At 38.1% G+C, this 26,370-nt stretch overlaps 1 pseudogene; it reads right to left on the bottom strand.

Annotated features, from left to right (window-relative positions):
- Positions 1-235: 235 nt before the first annotated feature.
- Positions 236-26,091, bottom strand: LOC148001531 (uncharacterized; annotated as a pseudogene).
- Positions 26,092-26,370: the final 279 nt, after the last annotated feature.

The following is a 26,370-nucleotide window of genomic DNA, read 5'->3' as shown; positions in this document are numbered from 1 at the left end:
TTCTATGGATTCTGTAGTGAACTTGAAGTTGTCATGATTGATTAAATGATATTCTACATTAATTATATTTGTAATGTTTGTCTCCAGTACATATTCTGTGGTGAACTTTAAGATCTTAAGATTGTGCATAAGATTTGCAACATTCAATAAATTTTAAAAATTTTCTCCAGTATGGATTCTGTGTTAAACTGAAGATTTGAGGAATATGTAGATGATTTCCTAAACTTATTACATTTTAAGATTTGTTTTCAGTCTGCATTCTGTGGTGAACTTTAAGATGAGAGGAGAGAATAATTTCCCACATTCTTTACATTTGTAAGGTTTGTCTCCAATATGTCATCTTTGGTAAATTTTAAGATTTGAGAACTGTGTGCAAAATTACCCAGACTCAGAACATTTGTAAGGTTTGTCTCCAGTATGGATTCTGTGGTGAAGTTTAAGTTTTGAGGACTGTGTGAAAGATTTCCCGCAGTCAGTACATTTGTAAGGTTTGTCTCCAGTATGTGATATCTGGCGAATTTTAAGACTTGAGGAGTGTGTAAAAGATTGCCCGCACTCAGTACATTTGTAAGGTTTGTCTCCAGTATGGATTCTGTTGTGACATTTAAGATCTGAGAACTGTTTGAAAGATTTCCCACATTCATTACATTTGTAGGGTTTGTCTCCAGTATGAGATCTCTGGTGGATTTTAAGACTTGAGGAGCATGTGAATGATTTCTCATATTCATTACATTTGTAAGGTTTGTCTCCAGTATGAGATCTCTGGTGGATTTTAAGACTTGAGGAGCATGTGAATGATTTCTCACATTCATTATATTTGTAAGGTTTGTCTCCACTATGGATTCTATTGTGAACTTTAAGGCTTGAGGAGTGTGTAAAAGATTTCCCACATTCATTACATTTGTAAGTTTTGTCTCTAGTATGGATTCTGTGATGAACTTTAAGATATGAGGACTGTGTGAAAGATTTCCCGCAGTCAGTACATTTGTAAGGTTTGTCTCCACTATGGATTCTATTGTGAAGTTTAAGGCTTGAGGAGTATGTAAAAGATTTCCCACATTCATTACATTTGTAAGTTTTGTCTCTAGTATGGATTCTGTGGTGAACTTTAAGATGTGAGGACTGTGTGAAAGATTTCCCACATTCAGTACATTTGTAAGGTTTGTCTCCACTATGGATTCTATTGTGAAGTTTAAGGCTTGAGGAGTATGTAAAAGATTTCCCACAGTCAGTGCATTTGTAAGGTTTGTCTCTATTATGGATTCTGTAGTGACATTTAAGATTTGAAGACTGTGTGAAAGATTTCCCACATTCAGTATACTTATAAGGTTTGTCTCCAGTATGTGTTCTCTGGTGATTTTTAAGACTTGAGGACTGTGTGAAATATTTCCCACATTCATTACATTTGTAAGGTTTGTCACTAGTGTGAATTCTGTAGTGACATTTCAGGTGTGAGAGCTGCGTGAAAGATTTCCCACAGTCAGTACATTTGTAAGGTTTGTCTCCAGTATGTGATCGCTGGTGAATTTTAAGACTTGAGGAACATGTGAAAGATTTCCCACATTCATTACATATGTAAGGTTTGTCTCCAGTATGACTTCTGCAGTGAACATGAAGATTTGAGGAATTGGTAAAGGATTTTCCACATTCATTACATTTGTAGAGTTTATCTCTTATATGGATTCTGTGATGAACTTTTAGTCTTGAGAACCATATAAAGGATTTTCTGCATTGGTTATCTTTGTAAGATTCATCTCCAGTATGAATTCCATGGTGAACATGCAGATTTGAAGAAACTGTAAATGATTTCCCCCATTCATTAGACTTGTAATGTTTGTCTCTGGTTTGGATTCTGTCTTGAGTTTTAAGTCTTGAGAACAGCATAAAGGATTTCACACATTCATTATATTTGTAAGTTGTTCCTTGAGTAGAAATTCTGAAGTGAGTCTTAAGATCTGAGGAGTGAGTTCTCTCAATAGGAATATCTGGAGTTTCCTGATCTGTTTCAGGAGTGAAACAGATGTGTTTTGCAAGCAGATCATTTCTATAATAACATATTTCACATTCTTCACTTCCAGGTCTGGAGTCCCAGAATTTCTCTCTATGTAGTGCTGAAAGGCTATTACATATATATCTTTGTGTTATTATCTTCTGAAAATAGTCCTGTGTAAATACCTTTGGGAATAGCTTCTTAGCATGATCAGAATTCAGAGATGAAATTAATGAGAAAATGTCATTATATGACAATTTGCAATTGGTTGAAAATAATATTTATGCATAATTCATGTAATAGTACCTATCTGAGGATCATGGCAAAATCATACAACAATGAATTATACCAATTTTTGTTCCAAAGACATAATTGTCATAAACATATATTAAGAAATATTCTGAAATCTATAATATACAAATGTATATATATATATGATTATATATATATATATATATATATATATATATATATATATGATTTTCATCAATGATAACATGATGGCAAATACACCAACAAGAATAATTTTATACATATGTTTTATTTTTATTTTTTAAACTTCTCTATAGTACGCAATTTATACCCTTCCAGGACCACACTCTAACTCTTGCACATTACATACTCACTCACACTGCCAGTAGCAAGAAAATATCTGGATCCCCAACACCCAACTGCAAAAGATCACCCATTCTTTGAGGCCTCAAGTTTCTTGAGGGTTAGATGCATCTTCTCTAACTAAGTACAGACCCTGTATTTCTCTGCTGTATATGTGTTAGTAGACTCACTTCAACTGGGGAAGGATGGCTGATTCGGGGAGAGATCTAAGGGTTCCAGATTAGTTGAGACTGCTAGTCTTCCTAAAGGTTTGCCATGATCCTCCATTTTTTGATGTTTTAGCTTATTCATCATCAGTTTCACCAGTTTCTATACATTGGTTGGGTGTAAATACCTGTATCTGACCGTTTTCGCTTCTTGTTGAGTCTTTCAGAGGTCAATCATGAAGGGCCCCTGTTTGTAAGCAAACCATAGCATCCTTAATGGAGTCTAAACTTGGAGTCCTCAGTCCCTTTGGTTTGGATCCCAATTTGAGTGTATCATTTGCCCAACTTTTTCCTCAGCCCCTTTTCCATTATTGACTCCACGGTTCTTTCAGAAAGGAACTATACTGTATCAGAGTTTGACTGTGAAAGCAAACTCATCACTATATTTGATACCCTGTCTTTCTACTTGATTTAGGCTCTATAAGTTCCTTCTCCCCATAATAGGTTCTTTCATCTGAGGTCTCTCCTTATGAGTCCTGGGACTCTCTCACATCCCTGTTATTTGGTATATTCTAGAGGGTACCAACAATTCCTACCTCCCAAGAGTTCTCATTCCCATTCTTTCTGCTGGACATTAGGGTTTCATTCATTTTGCCACACCCCAAAACCTTTAGAGTTCAACTCTTCCTCTCATCACCTAGGTCCTTCCCTTCTAACACCTGTGATTGTATTCCTTTCCCATCCAAGTGGGATTGAGGCATCCTAACTTAGTCCTTTCTGCTTGTTAACCTTCTTGAGTCCTATGGATTTTATCCTGAGTAGTCTGTATTTTTTTTACAAATATCCACTTATTAGTGAGTTTCACTATTCACGCTCTTTTCGGTCTCAGTTGCCTCACTCAAGATGATATTTTCAAGTTCCCTCCACTTGCCTGCAAACTCATGATGTCTTTGCTCTTACTAGCTCAGAAGTATTCCATAATATAAATGGAATATAACATTTTGAAAAACAATACTTCTGTTGTGGGATGCCAAGGATATTCTGTTGTGCCTCCTGCTTCTGCTTATCATAAATAAAGCCACTATGAACAGAGGAAACATGACCCCTGTAACATGGAGTGGCATATTTTGGGTCTATGCCCAAGAGTGATATAGCTGGGTCTTCAGGTAGATCTATTTTGATTTTTTTTTGAGGAACTGCCAGATTGATTTCCAGAGTAGTTGTGCCAGTTTCCAATCCTATCAGCAAAGGAGGAGCATTGCTTTTTCTCTACATAATCTCCAACATATGCTGTCACCTTGAATTTTGTTCTTATCTATTCTGATTGTTATGAGGGTTGTTTGATTTGCATTTACCTATTGACTAAGGACATCTTAAAGAAGTACAAATTCTGAATGTGCATAAGATCACATTATAAAACTGTAGAAAACTACATTTGAAATTGAAATAAGAAATTTTGGAACTGACCTTTGAACAGATACACATTACTTAAATGATACTTGTGAAATCCCAGTTCTGCACTCTTCCACCTAAATGTCTGGAGGACTTCTGCCATCACAACAAAGTGAGATGCCAATTATACACACCCCTAATTGCTGGTCCCCTGGAAACCACAGCATATATGATGTCTGCCCTATCTACTTTCTGCTATAACTCCAAGTCCTCATGCCTATTTGCAATTCCAGACGAATCTATTAGGAACCTGCCCTTATGCCTACATCCCTGAGAGCCTTCACAGACATAAGGCAACTCAAATCTGCCTGAAATGACAGAAACCAGGAGGACTGACTAAAAGGTCTATGTATATTCCTAGAGTCCTGCTGCCATAAGTGACCTCCAGGCATGCCAAAACAAGAAAACTACTATTTGCTAAAGGACAAGTAATAGCACAATAAAATAAATAGGAAATTAAAGTACCACCAGAACACAGTTTTTCTACTACTTCAGGTGATATACACACTAGCAAATTTATCGTACAAAAATATAACTTTATATCTAGTGTCCATTTCAGCACAGAGCTGGCGCTATACCATGACCCTCCTTGCCATCTTACTGCCCAGAAAGAGCTTCCCAGGAGTTATCTCACTCCTGAACCCACATGGAAAACCCTAATTTACTCTAATAATTGTCACAAGATTGACCCACAGGGAGCTCAGAGGGCACAGAATCTGGAGAGCAGCCTCGGAAAGGATCCTTCCTGGCTTCGTCTGTACCTTGGAGTTGGGACTGTACCACAGACCTCTATAGCCAGGCAATGCATGGAAAGAGCTGGTCACACAGAAATGCTCTCATTTGAAGCCTGCATGTAGGACCACCACTTTCATTCCAGTGGACCTTCAAAAAGGGACGTGCCCTGAGAACATAGGGCACAGGAACTAAAGAGCACCCTTGGACAGGATTCTTCTAGTCTCTACCTGTTCCCAGCAATGGGGTTATCCTAAAGACCTCTGTAACCAAATTCTGTCCAGAAAGAGCTGGTGTCCCAGGATGACCCTCATTCCTAGGCCACACATAGAACTACAATTTCAAGGGACTTGCCAGAAGCCCAAGGACACAGGAACTGCAGAGAATCTTGGGAATGAATCGTGACAGTATATATTTGTAACCAAAACTAAGGATGCCCAGCAACACTTTTAATCCAAATGCTGCACAGAGAAACATGGTCTCCCAGTGGTGTCCTCACTCCAAAGATCACAAGCTCATGGGCACACAGAAGGAACAAGCTCTGTCCGATACATCAAGACCAACGGAAAAAAAAAAAAAGACCAACGAACACCAGAGATACCCAGATAGTGAGAGGGAAGCACAAGAAACTAAGCAAGAGAAACCAAGTCTACTTGGTATCGTCAGAACACAGTTCATAAACCACACAACATCCTGGGATGCAACAACACACCAGAAAAGCAGGAACTGGATTCCTTTCTCTTTTTTTTTTGTCCATCTTTATTAAATTGGGTATTTCTTGTTTACATTTCAATTGTTATTACCTTTCCCACTTTCCAGGCAAACAACACCCTAAAACTTTCCCCTCCCCTTCTATATGGGCATTCCCCTCCCTATCCTCCTTCCATTACCACCCTCTCCCTAACAATCCCATTCACTGGGGTTCAGTATTGGTAGGGTCAAGGGCTTCCCTTCCACTGGTGCCCTTACTAAGCTATTCATTGTTACCTATACAGTTGGAGCCCAGGGTCAGTCCATGTATAGTCTTTGGGTAGTGGCTTAGTCCCTGGAAGCTCTGGTTGGTTGGCATGGTTGTTCATATAGGGTCTCACAACCCTTCAAACTCTTTCAGTCCTTTCTCTGATTCCTACATCGGGGGTCCTGTTCTCAGTTCAGTGGTTTGCTGCTGGAATTCACCCATGTATTTTCCATCTTCTGGCTTTGTCTCTCAGGAGAGATCTATGTCGGGTTTCTGTCAGCGTGCTCTTCTTTGCTTCATCCATCTTATCTAGTTTGGGGGCTCTATATGTATGGGCCACATGTGGAGTATGTTCAGAATGGGCGTTCCTTCAGGCTCTGTTCTAAACTTTGCCTCCCTATTCCCTCCCAAGGTTATTCTTGCTCCCCTTTTAAAGAAGGATTGAATCATTCACATTTTGGTCATCCTTCTTGAGTTTCCCATGATCTGTGCATCTATGGTAATTGGAGCATTTGGGCTAATATCCACTTGTTAATGTGTGCACACCATGTGTGGTTTTTTGCAATTAGTTTACCTCATTCAGGATGATATTTTCCAGTTCCATCCATTCACTTATGAATTTCATAAAGTCATTGTTTTGATAGTTGAGTAATATTCCATTGTGTAAATGTACCATATTTTCTGTATCCATTCCTCGGTTGAAGGGCATCTGGGTCCTTTCCAGCTGCTCTCTATTATAAATAAGGCTGCTATGAACACAGTGGAGCATGTGTCTTTGTTTCAGGTTGGAGCATCCTTCGGGGTATATGTCCAAGAGATGTATAGCTGGGTTCTCAGTTAGTTAAATGTCCAATATTCTGAGGAACCACCAGACTGATTTCCAGAATGGTTGTACCAGTCTGCAATCCCACCAACAATGGAAGAATGTTCCTCTTTCTCCATATCCTCACCAGCATCTGCTGTCATAGGAGTTTTTGATCTTAGTCATTCTGACTGGTGTGAGGTGGACTCTCAGGGTTGCTTTGTTTTGTTTTGTTTTGTTTGTTTTTGTTTTTTTGGTTTTTTGTTTGTTTGTTTGTTTTGGTTCTTTTTTTTTTTTTTTTTTGGAGCTGGGGACCGAACCCAGGGCCTTGCGCTTCCTAGGCAAGCGCTCTACGACTGAGCTAAATCTCCAACCCTCAGGGTTGTTTTGATTTGCATTTACTTTATGACTAGAGATGTTGAACATTTCTTTAGGTATTTCTCAGCTATATGACATTCCTTAGCTGGGAATTCTTTGTTTAGATCTGAACCATATTTCTTAATAGGGTTATTTGTCGCCCTGCCATCTAACTTGGTGAGTTCTTTGTATATATTGGATATGAGCCCTTTATCAGGTGCAGGATTGGTAAAGATATTTTCCCAATCAGTTGGTTGCAACTTTTTCATAACAAAAGTGTCCTTTGACTTACAGAAGTTTGTAGTTTTATGAGATCCCATGTGTCGATTCTTGATCTTAGAGCATAAGCTATCATGTTTTGTTCAGGAAATTTTCTCCAGTCTTCATGTGTTTGAGATACTTCCCCACTTTTTCTTCTATTAGTTTGAGTGTATCTGGTTTGATTTGGAGGTCCTTCATCCACTTGGATTTAAGCTTTGTAGAGGGTGATAAGCATGTATCAATCTGCATTCTTCTACATGTTGACCTCCATGTGAACCAGCACCATTTGCTGAAAATGCTATCTTTTTCCATTGAATTGTTTTGGCTCCTTTGTCAAAAATCAAGTGACAATAGGTGTGGTGATTCATTTTTGGTTCTTCAATTCTATTCCATCTGCCTGATTTTGTGCCAATATCATATAGTTTTTGTCACTAATGCTCTGTAATGCTGCTTGAGGTTAGGGATTAGTAATTCCCCTGGGAGTCCTTTTATTGTTGAGGATAGTTTTAGATCTCTTGGGATTTTTGTTATTCCAGATGAACTTACAAATTGTTCTGTCTAACTCTCTGAAGAATTGGATTGGTATTTTGATGGGAATTGCATTGAATCTGTAGATCACTTTTGGTAAAATGGACATTTTTACTATACTAATCCAGCCAATCCACGAGCATGGGAGATTTGTCCATCTTCTGAGATCTTCAATTTCTTTCTTCAGAGGCTTGAAGTTCTTATTGTACATATCTTTCACTTGCTTGGTTAAAGTCACACCGAGGTACTTTATATTATTTGGGTCTATTATGAAGTGTGTCATTTCCCTAATTACTTTCTTGGCTTGTTTCTCTTTTGTGTAGAAGAAGGCTACTGATTTATTTGAGTTAATTTTATACCCAGCCACTTTGCTGAAGCTGTTTATCAGGTTTAGTAGTTCTATTTGGAAATTTTGGAATCACTTAATTATATTATCATATCATCTGCAAAGAGTGATATTTTGACTGCTTCTTTTCCAAACTGTATCCCTTTGATTGCCTTTTGTTGTCTGATTGCTCTGGCTAGAACTTCAAGAACTATATTGAATAAGTAAGGAGAGAGTGGGCAGCCTTGTCTAGTCCCTGATTTAAGTGGGATTGCTTCACGTTTCTCTCCATTTAGTTTAATATTATTTACTGGTTTGCTGTATATGTCTTTTACTATGTTTAGGTATGGGCTTTGACTTCCTGTTCTTTCCAGGATTTTTATCATGATGGGGTGTAGAATTTTGTCAAATGGTTCCTCAGCACCTAATGAAAATATCATGTGGTTTTATCTTTTATTTTTTTTTTAATTTATTTCTTTTTTTTAATAACTTTAGTATTTCTTATATACATTTCGAGTGTTATTCCCTTTCCCGGTTTCCGGGCAAACATCCCCCTCCCCCCTCCCCTTCCTTATGGGTGTTCCCCTCCCAACCCTCCCCCCATTGCCGCCCTCCCCCCATAGACTAGTTCACTGGGGGTTCAGTCTTAGCAGGACCCAGGGCTTCCCCTTCCACTGGTGCTCTTACTAGGATATTCATTGCTACCTATGGGGTCAGAGTCCAGGGTCAGTCCATGTATAGTATTTAGGTAGTGGCTTAGTCCCTGGAAGCTCTGGTTGCTTGGCATTGTTGTACTTTTGGGGTCTCAAGCCCATTCAAGCTCTTCCAGTTCTTTCTCTGATTCCTTCAATAGGGGACCTATTCTCAGTTCAGTGGTTTGCTGCTGGCATTCGCCTCTATATTTGCTGTATTCTGGCTGTGTCTCTCAGGAGCGATCTACATCCGGCTCATGTCGGTCTGCACTTCTTTGCTTCATCCATCTTGTCTAATTGGGTGGCTGTATATGTATGGGCCATATGTGGGGCAGGCTCTGAATGGGTGTTCCTTAAGTCTCTGTTTTAATCTTTGCCTCTCCCTTCCCTGCCAAGGGTATTCTTTTTCCTCATTTAAAGAAGGAGTGAAGCATTCACATTTTGATCATCCGTCTTGAGTTTCGTTTGTTCTAGGGATCTAGGGTAATTCAAGCATTTGGGCTAATAGCCACTTATCAATGAGTGCATTCCATGTATGTCTTTCTGTGATTGGGTTAGCTCACTCAGGATGATATTTTACAGTTCCAACCATTTGCCTACGAATTTCATAAACTCGTTGTTTTTGATAGCTAAGTAATATTCCATTGTGTAGATGTACCACATTTTCTGTATCCATTCCTCTGTTGAAGGGCATCTGGGTTCTTTCCATTTTCTGGCTATTATAAATAAGGCTGCAATGAACATAGTGGAGCACGTGTCTCTTTTATATGTTGAGGCATCTTTTGGGTATATGCCCAAGAGAGGTATAGCTGGATCCTCAGGAAGTTCAATGTCCAATTTTCTGAGGAACCTCCAGACTGATTTCCAGAATGGTTTTACCAGTCTGCAATCCCACCAACAAAGGAGGAGTGTTCCTCTTTCTCCACATCCTCGCCAGCATCTGCTGTCACCTGAGTTTTTGATCTTAGCCAATCGCACTGGTGTGAGGTGAAATATCAGGGTTGTTTTGATTTGCATTTCCCTTATGACTAAAGATGTTGAACATTTCTTTAGGTGTTTCTCAGCCATTCGGCATTCCTCAGCTGTGAATTGTTTGTTTAGCTCTGAACCCCATTTTTTAATAGGGTTATTTGTTTCCCTGCGGTCTAACTTCTTGAGTTCTTTGTATATTTTGGATATAAGGCCTCTATCTGTTGTAGGATTGGTAAAGATCTTTTCCCAATCTGTTGGTTGCCGTTTTGTCCTAACCACAGTGTCCTTTGCCTTACAGAAGCTTTGCAGTTTTATGAGATCCCATTTGTCGATTCTTGATCTTAGAGCATAAGCCATTGGTGTTTTGTTCAGGAAATTTTTTCCAGTGCCCATGTGTTCCAGATGCTTCCCTAGTTTTTCTTCTATTAGTTTGAGTGTGTCTGGTTTGATGTGGAGGTCCTTGATCCACTTGGACTTAAGCTTTGTACAGGGTGATAAGCATGGATCGATCTGCATTCTTCTACATGTTGCCCTCCAGTTGAACCAGAACCATTTGCTGAAAATGCTATCTTTTTTCAATTGGATGGTTTTGGCTCCTTTGTCAAAAATCAAGTGACCATAGGTGTGTGGGTTCATTTCTGGGTCTTCAATTCTATTCCATTGGTCTATCTGTCTGTCTCTGTACCAATACCATGCAGTTTTTGTCACTATTGCTCTGTAATACTGCTTGAGTTCAGGGATAGTGATTCCCCCTGAAGTCCTTTTATTGTTGAGGATAGCTTTAGCTATCCTGGGTTTTTTGTTATTCCAGATGAATTTGCAAATTGTTCTGTCTAACTCTTTGAAGAATTGGATTGGTATTTTGATGGGGATTGCATTGAATCTGTAGATTGCTTTTGGTAAAATGGCCATTTTTACCATATTAATCCTGCCAATCCATGAGCATGGGAGATCTTTCCATCTTCTGAGGTCTTCTTCAATTTCTTTCCTCAGTGTCTTGAAGTTCTTATTGTACAGATCTTTTACTTGCTTGGTTAAAGTCACACCGAGGTACTTTATATTATTTGGATCTATTAAGGAGGGTGTCGTTTCCCTAATTTCTTTCTCGGCTTGTTTCTCTTTTGTATAGAGGAAGGCAACTGATTTATTTGAGTTAATTTTATACCCAGCCACTTTGCTGAAGTTGTTTATCAGCTTTAGTAGTTCTCTGGTGGAACTTTTGGGATCACTTAAATATACTATTATGTCATCTGCAAATAGTGATATTTTGACCTCTTCTTTTCCGATCTGTATCCCTTTGATCTCCTTTTGTTGTCTGATTGCTCTGGCTAGAACTTCAAGAACTATATTGAATAAATAGGGAGAGAGTGGGCAGCCTTGTCTAGTCCCTGATTTTAGTGGGATTGCTTCAAGTTTCTCTACATTTAGTTTAATGTTAGCAACTGGTTTGCTGTATATGGCTTTTACTATGTTTAGGTATGGGCCTTGAATTCCTATTCTTTCCAGGACTTTTATCATGAAGGGGTGTTGAATTTTGTCAAATGCTTTCTCAGCATCTAATGAAATGATCATGTGGTTCTGTTCTTTCAGTTTGTTTATATAATGGATCACGTTGATGATTTTCCGTATATTAAACCATCCCTGCATGCCTGGGATGAAGCCTACTTGATTATGGTGGATGATTGTTTTGATGTGCTCTTGAATTCGGTTTGCCAGAATTTTGTTGAGTATTTTTGCGTCGATATTCATAAGGGAAATTGGTCTGAAGTTCTCTTTCTTTGTTGTGTCTTTGTGTGGTTTAGGTATAAGAGTGATTGTGGCTTCGTAGAAGGAATTCGGTAGGGCTCCATCTGTTTCAATTTTGTGGAATAGTTTGGATAATATTGGTATGAGGTCTTCTATGAAGGTTTGATAGAATTCTGCACTAAACCCGTCTGGACCTGGGCTCTTTTTGGTTGGGAGACCTTTAATGACTGCTTCTATTTCCTTAGGAGTTATGGGGTTGTTTAACTGGTTTATCTGTTCCTGATTTAACTTCGATACCTGGTATCTGTCTAGGAAATTGTCCATTTCCTGAAGATTTTCAAATTTTGTTGAATATAGGTTTTTATAGTAAGATCTGATGATTTTTTGAATTTCCTCTGAATCTGTAGTTATGTCTCCCTTTTCATTTCTGATTTTGTTAATTTGGACGCACTCTCTGTGTCCTCTCGTTAGTCTGGCTAAGGGTTTATCTATCTTGTTGATTTTCTCAAAGAACCAACTTTTGGTTCTGTTGATTCTTTCTATGGTCCTTTTTGTTTCTACTTGGTTGATTTCAGCACTGAGTTTGATTATTTCCTGCCTTCTACTCCTCCTGGGTGTATTTGCTTCTTTTTGTTCTAGAGCTTTTAGGTGTGCTGTCAAGCTGCTGACATATGCTCTTTCCTGTTTCTTTCTGCAGGCACTCAGCGCTATGAGTTTTCCTCTTAGCACTGCTTTCATTGTGTCCCATAAGTTTGAGTATGTTGTATCTTCATTTTCATTAAATTCTAAAAAGTTTTTAATTTCTTTCTTTATTTCTTCCTTGACCAGGTTATCATTGAGTAGAGCATTGTTCAGTTTCCACGTATATGTGGGCATTCTTCCCTTATTGTTATTGAAGACCAGTTTTAGGCCATGGTGGTCCGATAGCACGCATGGGATTATTTCTATCTTTCTGTACCTGTTGAGGCCAGTTTTTTGAACAATGATATGGTCAATTTTGGAGAAAGTACCATGAGGAGCTGAGAAGAAGGTATATCCTATTGCTTTAGGATAGAATGTTCTATAAATATCCGTTAAGTCCATTTGGCTCATGACTTCTCTTAGTCTGTCTACATCACTGTTTAATTTCTGTTTCCATGATCTGTCCATTGATGAGAGTGGGGTGTTGAAATCTCCCACTATTATTGTGTGAGGTGCAATGTGTGTTTTGAGCTTTAGTAAGGTTTCTTTTACGTATGTAGGTGCCCTTGTATTTGGGGCATAGATATTTAGGATCGAGAGTTCATCTTGGTTGATTTTTCCTTTGATGAATATGAAGTGTCCTTCCTTATCTTTTTTGATGACTTTTAGTTGGAAATTGATTTTATTTGATATTAGAATGGCTACTCCAGCTTGCTTCTTCTGACCATTTGCTTGGAAAGTTGTTTTCCAGCCTTTCACTCTGAGGTAGTGTCTGTCTTTGTCTCTGAGGTGTGTTTCCTGTAGGCAGCAGAATGCAGGGTCCTCGTTGCGTATCGAGTTTGTTAATCTATGTCTTTTTATTGGGGAGTTGAGGCCATTGATATTGAGAGATATTAAGGAATAGTGATTATTGCTTCCCGTTATATTCATATTAGGATGTGAGGTTATGTTTGTGTGCTTTCATTCTCTTTGTTTTGTTGCCAAGACGATTAGTTTCTTGCTTCTTCTAGGGTATAGCTTGCCTCCTTATGTTGGGCTTTACCATTTATTATCCTTTTTAGTGCTGGATTTGTAGAAAGATATTGTGTAAATTTTGTTTTGTCATGGAATATCTTGGTTTCTCCATCTATGTTAATTGAGAGTTTTGCTGGATACAGTAACCTGGGCTGGCATTTGTGTTCTCTTAGGGTCTGTATGACATCAGTCCAGGATCTTCTGGCCTTCATAGTTTCTGGCGAGAAGTCTGGTGTGATTCTGATAGGTCTCCCTTTATATGTTACTTGACCTTTTTCCCTTACTGCTTTTAATATTCTTTCTTTATTTTGTGCGTTTGGTGTTTTGACAATTATGTGACGGGAGGTGTTTCTTTTCTGGTCCAATCTATTTGGAGTTCTGTAGGCTTCTTGTATGTCTATGGGTATCTCTTTTTTTAGGTTAGGGAAGTTTTCTTCTATGATTTTGTTGAAGATATTTACTGGTCCTTTGAGCTGGGAGTCTTCACTCTCTTCTATACCTATTATCCTTAGGTTTGATCTTCTCATTGAGTCCTGGATTTCCTGTATGTTTTGGACCAGTAGCTTTTTCCGCTTTACATTATCTTTGACAGTTGAGTCAATGATTTCTATGGAATCTTCTGCTCCTGAGATTCTCTCTTCCATCTCTTGTATTCTGTTGGTGAATCTTGTATCTACAGCTCCTTGTCTCTTCTTTTGGTTTTCTATATCCAGGGTTGTTTCCTTGTGTTCTTTCTTGATTGCTTCTATTTCTATTTTTAATTGCTTCAACTGTTTCATTGTGTATTCCTGGAATTCTTTCAGGGATTTTTGCGATTCCTCTCTGTAGGCTTTTACTTGTTTATTAATGTTTTCCTGTGCTTCCCTAAGTGTGTTCATGTCTTTCTTGAAGTCCTCCAGCATCATGATCAAATATGATTTTGAAACTAGATCTTGCTTTTCTGGTGTGTTTGGATATTCCATGTTTGTTTTGATGGGAGAATTGGGCTCTGATGATGGCATGTAGTCTTGGTTTCTGTTGCTTGGGTTCCTGCGCTTGCGTCTCGCCATCAGATTATCTCTAGTGTTACTTTGTTCTGCTATTTCTGACAGTGGCTAGACTGTCCTATAAGCCTGTGTGTCAGGAGTGCTGTAGACCTGTTTTCCTCTCTTTCAGTCAGTTATGGGGACAGAGTGTTCTGCTTTCGGGCGTGTAGTTTTTCCTCTCTACAGGTCTTCAGCTGTTCCTGTGGGCCTGTGTCTTGAGTTCACCAGGCAGCTTTCTTGCAGCAGAAAATTTGGTCTTACCTGTGGTCCCGAGGCTAAGGTTTGCTCGTGGGGTGCTGCCCAGGGGCTCTCAGCAGCGGCAGCAACCAGGAAGACCTGTGTCGCCCCTTCCGGGAGCTTCAGTGCACCAGGGTTCCAGATGGTCTTTGGCTTTTTCCTCTGGCGTCCGAGATGTGTGTGCAGGGAGCAGTCTCTTCTGGTTTCCCAGGCTTGTCTGCCTCTCTGAAGGTTTAGCTCTCCCTCCCATGGGATTTGGGTGCAGAGAACTGTTTATCCGGTCTGTTTCCTTCAGGGTCCGGTCCGGCGGTGTCTCTGGCAGGGGTCCTGCCGCTCCCCCACGGGAGCCCAGAGGCCTTATACAGTTTCCTCTTGGGCCAGGGATGTGGGCAGGGGTGAGCAGTGTTGGTGGTCTCTTCCGCTCTGCAGCTTCAGGAGTGCCCACCTGACCAGGCGGTTGGGTCTCTCTCTCACCGGGTCTGGGAGCAGAGAGCTGCTGCGGGCCAGGATCCTCGGGTGTGGGACTTCCGGTAAACACAGAACGTGCCTGGTCCTAGAGAAATTCTGCTTCCGTGTGTCCCAAGCTCACCAGGCAGCTTTCTTGCAGCAGAAAATTTGGTCTTACCTGTGGTCCCGAGGCTCAGGTTCGCTCGTGGGGTGCTGCCCAGGGGCTCTCTGCAGCGGCAGCAACCAGGAAGACCTGTGCCGCCCCTTCCGGGAGCTTCAGTGCACCAGGGTTCCAGATGGTCTTTGGCTTTTTCCTCTGGCGTCCGAGATGTGTGTGCAGGGAGCAGTCTCTTCTGGTTTCCCATCTTTTATTTTTTTATAGTGGATTACACTGATGTCTTTCCCTGTGCTAAACCATCCCTGCATCCCTAGAATGAAGCATACTTGATCATGATGCATGTTTGTTTTGATGTGCTCTTGGATTTGGTTAGGAAGAATTTTATTGAGAATCTTTGTGTCAATATTCAAAAGGGAAATTGGTCTGTAGTTCTCTTTCTTTGTTGGGTCTTTGTGTGGTTTATGCATTAGAGTAATTTTGGCTCCATAGAATGAGTTCGGTAGCGTTCATCTGTTTCAATTTCTTGCAAGAGTTTGGATAGTGTTGGTATGATGTCTCTATGAAGGTCTGAGAGAATTCTGCACTGAACCATCTGGACCTGGGCTCTTTTTGGTTGGGAGGCTTTTAATGACTGCTTCTATTTATTTAGGATTTTTGAGGTTGCTTAAATGGTTTATTTGTTCCTTATTTAAGTTGGGTACCTGGTATCTCTCTACGAAATTGTCCATTTCCTACAGATTTTAAAGTTTTGTGGAATATAGGCTTTGTAGTAGGATCTGATGATTTTTGTATTTCCTCTGGCTTTGTTATTATGTCTCCCTTTTCATTTCTGATTTTGTGAATTTTGATACACTCTCAGTGTTCTCTAACTAGTCTGGCTATGGGTTTATCTATCTTGCTTATTTCCTCAAAGCACAAGCTTTAGGTTCTCTTGATTCTTTGTATAGTCCTATTTGTTTCTACTTGCTTGATTTTAGCTCTGAGTTTGATTATTTCCAGCCTTCTACTCCTCCTGGGAGTGTTTGCTTCTTTTTGTTCTAGAACTTTTAAGTATTCTGTCAAGCTGCTGATATATGCTCTCTTCTGTTTCTTTCTGAAGGCACTCAGTGCTATGAATTTTCCTCTTAGCACAGCTTTCATTATGTCCCATAAGTTTGGGTATGTTGTACCTACATTTTTGTTAAATTCTAAGCCTTTAATTTCTTTCCTTATTTCTTTCTTGACAAGTATGCCATTGAGTAGAGCATTATTCAACTTCCATGTATATGTGGGCATTTATCCTTACTGTTATTGAAGACCAGCTTTAGCTCTTGGTGGTATGATAGGATGCATGGGATTATTTCTAGCTTTCTGTATCTTTCGAGGCCTATTTTATGACCTAATATATGGTCAGTTTTGGAGAAAATACCATGAGGTGTTGGGAAGAAAGTATATTTTTTGTGTTAGGATTGAATGTTTTATAAATATATGTTAAATCCATTTGTTTCATGACTTCTCTTAATCTGTATATGTCTCTGTTTAATTCCTGTTTCGATGATATGTCCATTGATGAGAGTGGAGTGTTGAAATCTCCTACAATTATTGTGTGAGGTGGAATGAGTGCTTTGAGCTTTAGTAAGGTTTCTTTTATGTATGTAGTTACCCATGTATTTGGGGTATAGATATTTAGGATTGAGAGTTCATCTTGGTTGATTTTTCGCTGGATGAATATGAAATGTCCTTTCTTAAAATTTTTGATGACTTTTGGTTGAAAATAAATTTTATTCGATATAAGAATGGCTACTCCAGCTTGCTTCTTCAGACCATTTGCGTGGAAAGTTTTTTTCCAGCCTTTTACTCTGAGTTAGTGACTGTCTTTGTCTCTGAGGGGTGTTTCCTGTAGGCAAACAAATTGTGGGTCCTCATTTCATGTCTGGTTTGTTAATCTGTATCTTTTTATTGGGGACTTGAGTCCACTGATGTTGGGAAATATTACTGAATAGGGATTGTTGCTCTTTGTTATATTCATGTTTGGATGTGAGATTATGTTTATGCATGTCTTCTCTTTGTTTTGTTGCAAAACGATTAATTTTTTGCATTTACTATGGTGTAGCTTGCTTGCCTCCTTGTGTTCGGCTTTAACATTTATTATCCTTTGTAGGGCTGGATTTGAAGAACGATATTGTGTAAATTTGGTTTTGTCATGGAATATCTTGGTTTCTCCATCTATGTTAATTGAGAGTTTTCCTGGATACAGTAACCTGGAGTGGCATTTGTGTTCTGTTAGGATCTGTATGACCTCTGTCCAGGATCTTCTGATTTTCATAACCTCTGGTGAGAAGTCTGTTGCGATTCTGATAGCTCTGCCTTTATATGTTACTTGACCAATTTCCCTTACTGCTTTTAATATTCTTTCTTTGCTTTGTGTATTTGGTGTTTTTACTATTATTTGACAGGAGGAGTTTCTTTTCCAGTCCAATCTATGTTGAGTTCTACAGGCTTCTTGTATGTTTATGGGTAACTCTTTCTTTAGGCTTAGGAAGTTTTCTTCTATGATTTTGATGGAGATATTTACTGGTCCTTTGAGTTGTGAGCCTTCACTCTCTTCTATACCTATTATGCTTAGCTTTGATCCTCTCATTGTGTCCTGGATTCTTGTATGTTTTGGGCCAGTAGCTTTTTCCGTTTTACATTATCTTTAAAAGTATTTTCAATAATTTCTATGGAATCTTCTGCTCCTGTGATTCTCCCTTCTATCTCTTGCATTCTTTTGGTGATTCTTGTATCTACGGTTCCCTGTGTCTTTCTTTGGTTTTCTATATGCAACATTATCTCTCTTTGTGTTTCCTTTATTGCTTCTCTTTCCATTTTTAATTCCTTCATCTGTTTGATTGTGTTTTCTTGTAATTATTTCAGGGATTTTTGTGATTCTTCTCTGTAGGCTTCTCCTTGTTTATTTATGTTTTTCTGCGTTTCTCTAAGGGAGTTCTTTGTGTATCTCTTGAAGTCCTCCATCTTCATGATCAAATGTGTTTTCAAATCTAGATCTTACTTTTCTGGTGTGTTTGGATGTTCATTGTTTGCTTTGGTGAGAGAATTCGGCTCCAATGATGCCATTTAGTCTTGGTTTCTGTTGCTTGAATTCCTGTGCTTGCCTCTTGCCATCAGGTTGTCTTTGCTGTTTCCTTGTTCTTCTATTTCTGACAGTGGCTTATAGGCCTGTGTGTCAGGAGTGCTGTAGACTTATTTTTTTTCTTTTTTTTTCTTTTTTTTCTTTCTTTTTTTGAGCCAGTTATGGGAACAGTGTATTCTGCTTTCAATTTTGTAGTATTTCCTGTCTATTGGTCTTCAGCTCTTCCTGTGGGCATGTGTCCTGAGTTCACCAGGCAGGTTACTTGGAGTAGAAAAGTGGGTCTTACCTCTGGTCTCAGGCTTGAAGTCGCTCTTCAGGGCTGCTATATGTGAGGGCAGCAACCAGATGGCCTGCACCGCCATTTCTTGGATCTCTGTGAACAGGGGGCCCAGATGGCACTGGCGTTTTCCTCTAGAGTCAAAACTGTCAGCCGAGTGTAGTCTCTTCTGGCTTCCCAGGTGTGTCTGCCCCTCTGAAGATTTAGCTCTCCCTCCCATGGGAATTGGATGCAGGGATCTGTTTGACCAGGTCACTTCACATCTGTTCGGTGTCTAGACTGCAAGGAACCTGCAGCTTGAGTACCCCTATCTTCCTTTTCCCAGAGGCCATATACAGGTCCCTCTTGGGCCAGGGATATCAGCAATGGTGGTCAGTACTTGCAGTCACTCTTTCTCTGCAGACTTTGGAGTGCCTACCTCTATGGGCCATGAGCTCTCTCTCCCATGTGGTTTGGGAGCAGGGTGAGGAATTGGATTTCAATTACATCTCATAATGTGGATAGAGGACTTTAAGTAGGACATATGTAACTACCTTAAGGAAATATAAGAGAACACAGGTAAACAATGGAAGCAATTAAAGAGAATACAAAAATATGCCATAAATATTTTCACGAAAACAAAATTGAACACATGATGGAAATGAAAGAAACCATTGTGGCCCTGAAAAAGGGAAATAGAAACAATGAAGAAATTAAAATGAAATAAAATGAAAAACTTAGGAATAACCACAGGAAACAAATATGTGAGCATCACCAAAAGAATACAGGGTATTGAAGAGAGAATCTCAAAGGAGAAGATACCACAGAATTATATTGACACAACATTCAAAAAATGTAAAATGCAAAATGCTGCCAACCCTAAACACTCAGGAAATTCAGGAAACAATGAGAAGACCAACCAGAAGAATACTAGGTATAGAAGAGTACAAAGGTTTCCAGATTAAATGGCTAGAAAATATCTTCAAAATTTTAGAAAAGAAAACTTTCCTAATCTAAAGCAATAGATGCCCATGAAAACAAAAGAATCTTGCAGAATTCTAAATATATTGGAACAGAAAGTAAATCCCCTCCATCAAATAATAATTAAAACGCAAAATGTACAAACACACACACACACACACACACACACACACACACGAACAAAGAATATTAAAAGCAGTAAGGGAAAAATGTCAAGTTACATATAAAGGCAGACAGAATCAGAATTACACCAGACTTCTCAACAGAGACTGAAAAACAGAAGATCCTTCGCAGATATCATAGAGGCCCTAAGACAACACAAATGCAAGCCCAGGCTACTATGTCCAGAAAAACACTCAATGAACATAGATGAAGAATACAAGACAATCCATGACAAAACCAAATTTATACACTTTCTTTCTGAAAATGCAGCCCTAGAGAAGATAAGAGATGAAAGTCTCAAACACAAGGAAGAAAACTACATACAGGCAAGACCAAGACCATAATATTATTTCAACAAACACAAAATGAAGAAATCAACATCAAAACAAAAAAAATAACAGGAAACAACAATCAGATTCCTTTATATCTCTTAACACCAATGAACTCAATTCTCCAATAAAAGCACATAGACTATCTGACTGAATACATCAACAGGAAACAACACTTTGTTACATACAGGAAATTCACCTCAGTAAAAAAAAAAACAAAACAAAACAAAACAAAACAAAACAAAACAAAAAAAAAACAAACAAACTTTACCTCAGATTAAAAGGCTGGACATAATTTATCCAAGCAAATCGACCCAAGAAACAAGCTTGAGTAACCCCTCAAATGTTAAAAATAAATAGACTTTCAACCAAAAGTTAACAAGAAAAGAAGGAACGACATTTCATGCACATTTATGAATATGTTACCAAGATGAACTCTCAACTCTGAACGTCTATGATCCAAAAGTAATGGGACTCACATTCATAAAATAATTTTCATGAAGTTCAAAACATACATTGTGCCAAAGAAAATAATAGTGGGAGACTTCAACACTCCCTCTCATTATTAGATAGATGTTGGAAATAGAAACTAAACAGAGACACGGGGAAAGTAACAGAAATTACGTAGCAAATGGATTTAACAGATACGTATAAAAATTTATTGCTAATAAAAGAATATACCTTATTCTCAGCACCTCATGTTACCTTCTCCCAAATTGATCAAATAATAGGTCACAGAAGAGACCTCAGAGATGTAAGAAGATAGAAATAATGCCATGCATGCTATCAGATCAGCATAGACTAAGGCTGGTCTTCAAGAACAAAAAAAAAAAAAAAAGACAGAAATTCCACATATACATGGAACTTGAGCAATGTTCTAATCAAGAATACATTGGTCAAGAAAGAAAAAATAAAGAAATTAAAGACTTTTTAGAATTTAATGAAAATGAAGACAAAACATACCCAAATTTAAGGGACACCATGAAAGCAATGCTAAGAGGAAAACTCATACCTCTGAGTGCATCCAAAATGAAATTGGAGAGAACATACACTAACAGCTTAACAGTTCACCTGAAATCTCTAAAACAAAAATAAGAAAATATGCTCAAGAATAGTAGAAGGCAGGAAATAATCAACTCAAGGGCTGAAATCAACCAAATAGAAACAAAAAGTACCATATGGAAAATTAACTGGTTCCTTAAGAAAATCATCAAGAATAATCCATTAGCTAGACTAACCAGAGGGCACAGTGACAGTATCCAAATTGATAAAGTCAAAAAATGAAAAGTATGACATGACAAAATAAACATAAGAAATTCAAATAAATTATCAAATTCTAGTAAAAAAAAGCCTATACTCAACAATTGGAAAATAAGATTGAATGAACAATTTTATACTCAGATATTAGGTACCAAAATTAAATAACCACTGAAACAGTCCCATAAATCTCAAAGAAGAAGAAGTAGTCATTAAAAGTCTTCCTCCATAAAGAGCACCAGAAGATTTTAATTCAGAACTCTATCAGACCTTCAAAGAAGACATAATGTGAATACTCTCCAAACTACTAACAAAGACACAAATAAAATGAACATTATCCAATTAGTACTGTGAAGCTACAATTATTTCTTACCTCAACTTCACAAAGACCCTAAAAAGAAAGAGAAATTCAGACAATTTCCCTTGATAATATCTGTGTAAAAATATTCAATAATTCTCTCAAACCAAATCTGAGAACACAACAAAATGATCATTCTCTGTGATCAAGTAGCATTTGTCACCAAGAATGAGGGATGATTCAATGCACAGAAATCCAAAAACCTAATCTACAATATAAACAATCTCAGAGAATATAGAGCACACAATCATCTCATTATATGCTGAAAAAGCATTTGGCAAATGTCAACACCACTTTATGATAAAAGTCTTAGAAAGACCAGGAATTCAAGGTCTGTAACTAAATAAACTTAAAGCAATACATAACAATCCAGTATCCAACATCAAACTAAACAGAGAGAAACTTGAGGGAATCCAATTACAATCAGCGACTAAAGAAGGTTGCCCATGCTCTCCATACCTATTCAAGATCATGTGTGAAATTCTAGCCAAGGGAATTAAACAAAAAAAAAGATGTCAAAGAACTAGAAATTAGAAAGTAAGAACGCAAAATATCACTATATACAGATGGTATTGTACTATACTTACATGACTTGAAAATTTCCACCAGAGAATTTAGTTCAGCTGCAAAACAACTTCAGCAAAGTGGCAGGATATAAAATTAACCCAAATAAATAAATAGCCTTCCTCTACTGAAAGAATGAATGGGATGTGAAAGATATTAATCAAAAGACACCATTCACAATAATCACAAATAATATATAACACTTTGGTCTTACTCTAACCACAAACAAAAGATATCTCTGTGACAAAGACTTCACTTCTCTTAGAAAAGAAATGGAAGAAGACTTCAGAATTTAGAAATATCCCCCATGCTTATGGGTTGGCAGGATGAATATAGTTATAATTGTTATCTTCCCAATAGCAATCTCCAGATTCAATGCAACCAACATCAACATTCCAACCAATTCTTCACAGAGTTAGAAACTGCAATTTGCAAATTCATTTGGAATAACCAAAAGCCATGGATAGTTAAAAATATATTCAACAATAAACGTCTCGGAGAAACAAAATACCTGACTTCAAGCTATATTACAGAGCAATACAAAACAACCTGCTTGGAATAGGTACAGACACAGGGAGGTTGATCAGTGGAATAGAAGACACAGGAAATGAACCATCATATCTATGGTCCCTTGATCTTTGATAAATGTGCAGAAACCACCGAATGAATAAAAGACAAGATTTTCAACAAATAGTTGCTGGTTCAACTGGAGGTCACAGGGAGAGGATTGCAAATTGGGCCAATCTTACTGACTTTTACAAAGCTCTTGTCCAAGTGGATCAAGGGCCTTCATCTAAAACCAGATGCACTGAAATTAATAGAAGAGAAAGTGGAGAGAAACCTGAAACAAATGGGCACAAGGAAAATTTTTTTGAAGAGAAGACCAATGGTCTATGCTCTAAGATCAAGAATCAACAAATTGGAATTTATAAAATTACAATATCTCTCTAAAGATAGGTCACTCTCAATAGAACAAAATGATAACCAACAAATTGAAAAAAAGATATTTGAAGAATTCAAGAATATAGACTCCAGAGGATCAAATAACCCTATTAAAAATGGACTACAAACCTAAACAAACATTTCTGAATTGAGGAATATTGCATGGCCGAGAAGCACCTAAATAAATTGTCAATATCCTTAGTCATTAGGGATATGCAAATCAAAACAACCCTGAGATTCTATGTCACAACAGTCAGAATGGTTAAAATCAGAAACTCAGGTTACAGCAGATGACTGCAAAGGGTGTGTAGAAAGAGAAATACTACTTCATTGTTGGTGGGATTGAATGCTGGTACAACCACTATGGAAAACAGTTTGGTTGTTCCTCTTAAAGCTGGATACACACACACACACACACACACACACACACACACACACACACACACACACATATCCAAGGCATTCTCCAAGGTAAAACAAGGACACATGCTTCGCTATGGCCAGAAGCTGGAAATAATACAGATGTCCTTTGACATAGGAAAGAATAGTGAAAATGTTACAGCTACACAGTGGAGTATTACTCAGCAATCAAAAACAATGAATTCTTGAAATATTAGGCCAATGAATGACACTAGAAAATATCATGTTGAGTGAGGTAACTCAATGCCAAAAGAATACACAGGATATGCACTCACTGATATGTGGATATTAGCCCAAGAGCTTGGAATACCCAAGATAATAGTTACAGACCACATGAAGCCAAAATGTGGTTTATAAATTCCTGCTTACATGGGGGATCAAAAGACTCACAGGAGGAACTATGTAGATAAAATGTTTAGCAGTGTCTGAAAGAAAGGCCATCCAGAAATTGTTCCACATGGCAATCCTTCCCATGTACACTCACCAAACCCAGACACTATTCCCAATGTCACGAAGTGCATGCTAACAGGAATGTGATACAGATTTCACCTGAGAGGCTCTGCACAAATACACAGACAAATACACAGGTGGATACTCACAGTCAAATATTTGACTGAGAATGGTGTCCTCAAATGAGAAGTTAGAAAACAGGTATGTAGGAGATGAAGGGGTTTGTGACCTCAAAGGAGGAACAGCAACATCAGACAACCAGACATCTCTGATCACGCAGAGAAAGAACCATCATCACAAGAGTATACAAGGATGGACTTTTGGATCCATAGACGTATGTAGCAAAGAAGGGCTTTGTCAGGCATAAACTGGAGGAGAGGCCCTAGGTCCTGTGATGACTAAATGCTACAGTGTAGGGAAATGCCATGGCAGATGGGAGAATGATGTGGTCCTGTGAGGGAGCACCCTCATAGAAAAAGGAGGAGGGAAATTGGGATAGGGGAAACAGGGAAAAGGGATAACATTTAAAATGTAAATAAATAAATATCCTATAAAAGAAAAAAAACTGTGTGTGTCAAAGTTTATTCATATATGAATGCTACTGAATGCATATTGCACAGATATTTAAGATTGAAGAATCCTTATGTTAAATGTAAAATCAAGATAAAAGTACATAACATGTTAGCTATAAATAAGATAGTAATAAATGTATAAAAATGTAATACCCTGACTGATTACTGGAAGTCAGGCCAAAACACTAAGAGGAGCTTTACACATCACTGTGGTGAAATTGAAATAATGGAAAAAATATTCTTACCCACAGATAGCAGGTTGTTGTAATTCTCCCACATGACATCTCTGTACAAAGCCTTCTGAGCAGAATCCAGACAGTCCCATTCCTCCATAGAGAACTCTATAGCCACATCCATGAAAGTCAATAGACCCTGAAATGAAAATTACCAATATTCACCACATGTCTATTGACCAAGTTCAATATTTTACCTAAGGAAAGTTTCATTCATTATAGAACTTGGTGTGCTATAATACCTAGTATGTATTTTTGATGAATTATGCTGTGAATGAAAGAATATTGGGAATTCTTTGCAAAGATGCTATATGCTATCAGTTCTCATTCTATGGGTGGTGATCACCTAAAGTACCAGAATACAGAGGTATTTATGTTATGTCTTATACAATAGTAAAAGCGCAATTTGAGGTAGCAATAAAAATAAAATTATAGTTGGGATCACCAAACTTTGTAGAACACAATTAAAATGTTGAAGCAGTAGGAAAGCTGAGAATTACTGCACTAGAGACTCAGATGCAACATTCATGAAACATGAGCCTTTATATGAGGTAAATAATGAAACAAGTGATTCTCTGTGGAATTATACATTCACTTTTGCCAGCATGTACATTCAACTTGCTATCAGAAACTATAAGATTTTCAGATTACATTTTCATATATATAAATTATACTGAAAACCAGACTGGAATAAGAAAATACCTGTATTTAGAACCCCATTGACATAAATTCTGAAAACTTAATCCTGAGAGTCATATGAAAAAAAATAGTGCTGTAATGTGAGTCAGCATAGGAAAGTTTGGAAATTTTGGCAATGAAGCCTCTGTAAGAATATTCGGCTTTTCCCATAATCATGCACACATTTACCTGACAAGAAGCCATCTTTTCTTTCTCCTTGAAAAGGGAATATCTCACAAAAGTTCGCATTTCACTTTCCACAAGTCACTCTGAAGTTAGGGGGAGCAGGTCCTTCTGTTCCTTGCAAAACTGAAGAGCAGAAAGCAGCAATAAAAACTAATCACACACCATGACTTTTGCCAGAGAAGAGATGTGGAAATAATGATCTTTTATAGGCAGAAATAAAACAAAAGATTTTCTTGTTCTGAATTTAGGTGCTGTTTTTCTAGAAAATGATGTATTCACTACTGACCTGGAAATGTGGCTGCAGTGACCTGCTATAAACCTAATTCAGGCAGGTCAGCATTGTAAATGCAGGTTGAGCAGAGCTGTCAGTTCAAGTCGATACACTTTCTTTCCTTACCTTTATCTCAGATTGTTTATCAAAATTAAATGGAGACATCTCTTTGCAATGATTGCTAGAATCTGTGAGATGACCCCAGCTGCAGGTATTTTTCATACCGGGTATGCATTAGAGTTGCCTGAGGCTGAGAAAAGCAAGTAAATCAGTGCCTGTCTCACCACAGTCTAAAGAGAGATAGTACTTTTGGAGTATAGGTCCTCTTCTAAGAGGTCATGATGTTGTGGTTTTGAAGGAAGACACATGCTTGTGATTTTTCATCAATTTCCTTTTAGCAATGACATCTCATGTTTTGAATTCATAATTAAACACTCACATATATTTACCTAAATATGATAACTCTGCTTCTTCTTTAATACCTTCAGCTGTTACAGAATG

This window comes from Rattus norvegicus, chromosome 13 (genome assembly GCF_021556685.1).
Source record: "Rattus norvegicus strain SHRSP/BbbUtx chromosome 13, alternate assembly SHRSP_T2T, whole genome shotgun sequence".
Taxonomy (NCBI): Eukaryota; Metazoa; Chordata; class Mammalia; order Rodentia; family Muridae; genus Rattus; species Rattus norvegicus.
This window is presented reverse-complemented; position numbering and strand designations above follow the sequence as displayed.